A 5,298-nucleotide genomic window follows, 5' to 3' on the forward strand; every position below is an offset into this window, starting at 1 on the left:
AATATGAGATGGAATATGAGATGGAATATGAGACCATATGACCTTTGGGAATGACTGAAAGGTCAATTCCCTGAATTGCCTCCATGTTTGACTATAGTTCAATTCTGATTTCAGTTTATATATCTTTATAATCCTACCTCCCCAGACATTTCCCCCTCCTTGAGGTAATGAGTTCCTTATAGCCAAAAGAATTAACCAGAAACAAATGAAATTATTGTCATTGAGACCTTCCTTCTTGAGCTGGATATAAATACACTCCATCTTCCACTCCCGCTCTGTACATGCAGTCAAGTGTGTGCTGTGCACAGGGGTCTGACAGGCGGCCATTTTCCATTCGGGGAATGTCATGCTCTTATTGCTTTCCCTTGGACAACTGGGAATTGTAGAACTGTCAACGTTTAAACCTGGCCCAGATGTCCTTAAAGTGCCTATGTAAGGAACATATGGTATCTTTGCACTTAATGGGTGAGCTAAGTATTTCTGGATTGAATTGAAGTGCATGTGTATTTCCTACTTAGCTTATCCTGTGCGAGGAAAACACTACCAGCCGAGATTGCTTTTGGGGTAGTTGAGGGGAAAAGGCCCTACTGTGTCCCTGTCTTGGCCTTAACCTTCACTTTTGTACCTTGCTTGCTTAAAAGGTATGAGCCCGTATAGTTCAAGACACTTGGAATTGTTTGGAGAAAGGTGGTGTCTTCTACTAAGCTATGCTCTAGGATGTTGACTTGCTGTCTCCTCCTTCCTGTTTCCTGACATTCCCTGGCTCTTCCTCAGGGCTGGTGCTGTGATGTTATTTTGTAATAAAGGTATATTCATTTGGTCTTTGTCTCTGTTCCTTGCACAGAGCTCCTAAAGTCCTTGTGATTTCCTAAGAGATACAAATATCTTTCTGTGCTAATGATATGACTGGTGGTTTCAATTTCCTAGATAGCTGCAGGATGGAGGCTGGTCGCCAAGGAATGTTTAGAAGGTCAGAACTTTCAGTCCCACTCCCTGACCTCTAGGGAGGGAAAAAGGTGGGTGGCTGAGTTAATCACCAATGGTTGGTGATTTAATCAATCATGCCTAAGTAATGGAACCTCCTTAAAAACTGTAAACAACAGGGTTCAGAGAGAGTCCAGGTTGATAAACATATCCACATGCCAGGGAGGTGGCCCATTCCACCTTCATGGGAACAGAAGTTTCTGAGCTCTGTACCTTTCTGGACCTTGCCCAGTGTACTTCTTCATCTGGCTGTTTATTTTTCTCCTTTGTAGTATATTTCCTAATAAACTGGTAAATGTAAGTGTTTCTCTGACTTTTGTGAGCCATTCTAGCAATTAATCATAACTGAGGGAGTGATTATGGGAACTGCCAATTCGATAGTCAAGTTGGACAGAAGTGTGGGTATCCTGGGAACCCATTAGTTGCCACTGTTATCTGAAGTGAGGACAATCTTGTGGGACTGAGCCCTTAAACCTGTAGAGTTGGACAATGACTCCAGGTAGTTAGTGTTAGAGTTGAATTAAATGATAGGACACCTACTTGGTGTTCAGAGAGTTATTAAATTGGTTGATCCCCACCCCCAATTTGGTATCAGAAGTAATGTGAATAGAGAAACAGTTTGACTTTAATAGTAAATATTTATAATACATATTATAAAATACTTGTAATGTATTATTTATGGCAATAAATATACTTAGGCACATGGCAGATAGTACTGAACATGAAGAGTAAATCAGGTAGTGATCTATAATGAGCAATTTTATTAAATACAATTTCATTCAACCTTGTGATTTTCCTTTTTTTTTTTTTAAATTTAGGGGTAACCCATTTTCTAGGTACACTTATTTCCTGGAGAGAGGCACCTTATAAATATGTATGGGGATATAAATAATGCCCTTTGTACTTTATCTCATTTAATCCTCCTAAGAATACTACAGGTAAGTACTTCATGGATGAAGAAATTGAGGCTTAGGCTCATTAATGGACATTGCCCAAGGTCTGCTAAGAGACAGATCTGAACCCATATCTGATTTCTTTCAAAACCTGTAATCTTCCCAACTTGACATAAAGATAATGGGAATACAAATGAATTATTCTAGTATTAGTCTGAAGTGCCTTTAAAACTTCCATTTAGTTCTTTTCTTTATTTTGTAAAATTGATAAAAAATTTAAAAATGCATCTTCAACAACAACATTTCATTTCTTTAAAAAATAAAAAAATAAAAAAAACAAACTCCTGAACTTGGAGGCATTGGCTGAGTAACTGCAGGTTTCTGAGGGCATAACTCATTGTTCCTTATCAGGTGGTAGAAAGGATTTTTTCTATTGCCTTGGCTCGAAGTAATTGCATATCTATCTATTTATCTGAGCAATTAATCAGAGACCCAAGTAATCAAAGCAGCAGCCTGAATTCCCATGCTGGACTTTCATGCTACATTGAACCATTCTCAGCACTTTAAATGATTTCTTACCCAAGCAGTACAAAACCACATGAATCATATGACCAAGTACTAGCTATAGTAGGGGATGATTTACCCATCCCAAAGAATGCATTTCAGATGACTTTGCAGGAAATATAAAGAAAATGATTACAGTAAAGATATTTTTAAACTGAAAAGCATTCAATCGTTTATATTCCTAGAATGACACTACTGTGGGCTTTACATTTGTAGTCTAAACATTATGTTTTCTAGAAGCAACAGGTGTAATATTCAATTAATTTAATAAGAAAGCATCTGTGAAACATCTTTGTTTAAAAAGTGCATTTTTACATAGCTCAGAATCTGTATCATGGGCATTTTCCTTAGTTGTCTGTGAATGGGTAGGAAGAAAAGTACAGACCTATCGATGGCTTCCACTAACCAAGATGCAAAAAACAGAACTGCTTCTCACCAAAACATTGAATGGCAGGTTTATGTTGAATGAGAAACTGTTTCTGTAAGATTCAAGATCAATTACAACATTAACTAGTAATGGAAATTTCAATTACTGTTGAGCTGCCTAAAGCATCTCTCAAAACAAAATCGAGGCTCAAGGAACTTGAATTTCGAAGCTGGGTGCAAAGCTTGAAAGGCTTCCATAAGGCTTTTTCTTATAGGTATATGCTGTTAGTTCTGCACAATGATTTATAAAAGTCAGTGGGAGAATGTAACATAAAAATCAGGAATTTGCTTTCTCTTGAAAAAAAAAAATATATCAACATGGGGCCTTTCTGTTGAGGTGTGTGCTTTCCAGTTTTCCTCATTCCCTTCCACCTAAAGTGTGTGCATATTCTCCTCCATAGCTGACTTAACTCATTTAACACTACCTGTGTAGTCTGGTAGGCATTGGAGTTTCAACCCACATTCAAAGGCCTGCTTCCTGGTAGTTCCCAGCACACGTGGCCATATGTGACTTTTGTCTTTTGAGACACTTTCTCAGTGTTCCAGAGATGATGATTATTACATTTGCAGTTTGGTCCCATTATTATTTTTATTTAAACTCAATTAGCCAACATATAGAGCATCCTTAGCTTCACATGTTGAGTTCAGTAATTCATCAGATGCATATAATACCCAGTGCTCATCATATCACGTGCCCTCTTTAATACCATCACCCAATTACCCTGTCCTCCTACCCATGTCTCCTCCAGCAACCCTCAGTTTAGAAAGCGTCTTTCAACTAACATCTTTTAGGAAGATAGAAACGTTTTCAAATGTATGTGTGAAAGCGTAAGGAAAGTGGCAATTTGGCCCTATGATTAACAGATCTTAAAGACTTTTTAAAATCATCTGGGCCTTAAAAGGAGAAAGCCATTGGCATGAAGAAAATAGAAAATAAAAAATAGTGACATTAAAATTTTGAAAATTGGTAGCATTATTTGTTCTGAGGTATTTATGTGTTAAGAAAGGTTTGAAACAAACCATAACAAAATGAGGAGAATCCAAGACAATCTCAGTTATATGGAGAAATTAGCTCTTGTAAGGCTGGGAATGCAACAGGAAATTCCATGCTTTAGCATTGTCTTTCTTAACTCTCCGTGTGCTCCCCTGGCCAGTGAATATGGCCAAAGAAAAACAGAATTCATAGTAATGAGATTCTGAAGTAAAGGTATATCCTCCTAGAATTTATCACGTTAGAACTGGATATAGAAGAGTGTAAAGTGGTCAGGTTTAGCAAATACCAATATAGGTTGCCTCATTAAATTTAAATTTCAGATAAACAACAAATTCTTTTTCAGTATAAATATGTTCTATGTAGGATTTAGGGTATATACTATGGTCTAAAGGAGTCCCCCCCACCCCAAATTCAGATGTTGAAATCCTAAAGCCCAGTGTGAGGTATTACGAGGTGGAGCCATTGGGAGATGATTGGATCTTGACAGTAGAGCCCTCATGCATGCCATTGAATGCCATTATAAAAGAGGCTCCAGAGAGCTAACAAACCTGAGAGGTAGATACTATATTATCTCCTTTTAGTATAGGTAAGGAGGCTGAGTACCAAAAAGAAAATGGATTTACCCAAATGATGGAAATGGCAGAGCCTAGGTTTGTATTTCAGTAGTGACTTACTACGTAAGTGGAGTATTAGCTAAATCATAATTATTTATTGAATACTAAGTACTTTATAAATATGTCATATAATTTTTACAGTAGTCTCATGAAGTAGACACTATTACCAGGGATTAAAACATATCTGTATGTTCTTTGTAGGGGTAGAAATTGTTAGAAGCACTTGTAGGAATAGAAGTGCCTTATAAACGACTGCAGTGGTGAGAAGCTCAGAGTATATTACTTTTCAAACATTAGGAATTACACCAAGTTTTATACTTTTGGAGAAAAGAAGTAGAGAAATGGGAAAAGGAAAAATTTTCAATTAACAGTAATTGCGCCTCAGATAAACCTTATTGGCTATGATACTGTCACTGTGCAAAGCTCAAAATTAGGAAAGGGAGAAAGAAACAAACCAGAGCAAGTTCATTTATATGGTAAATGATTTGCAGTTTGTATCAGGTACAAATTTATATTCTATCAATATTTCCAATGGCAGTCATGCATGTCTTATGATTCCATATTTACAAAGCTCAAAGTCTATATAACATAGGTCTTTGTATAGATACACACACATATACATACTTACACATATTTATAACAATTTAGGTATTTTATTATGTATTTTATTTTATTATGTATTATATATGTATATGTTCTATATACATATTATATATATTATATTATTTTATTATGTATTATATATGTGTATATTCTGATATATTTATATATTCTGATACAAAGATAGCTCTATACAGATCTGAGAGTGCTCATATCTAGTTAG

At 36.2% G+C, this 5,298-nt stretch overlaps 1 non-coding gene across 1 annotated transcript; it reads right to left on the reverse strand.

Moving 5' to 3' along the window:
• Positions 1-4,755: 4,755 nt before the first annotated feature.
• LOC123951219 lies at positions 4,756-4,900 on the reverse strand. The gene has a single exon (XR_006820369.1). It is a non-coding gene; the product is annotated as a U4 spliceosomal RNA (small nuclear RNA).
• Between the last annotated feature and the right edge of the window lie 398 nt (positions 4,901-5,298).

Source organism: Meles meles, chromosome 9 (genome assembly GCF_922984935.1).
Source record: "Meles meles chromosome 9, mMelMel3.1 paternal haplotype, whole genome shotgun sequence".
NCBI lineage: Eukaryota > Metazoa > Chordata > Mammalia > Carnivora > Mustelidae > Meles > Meles meles.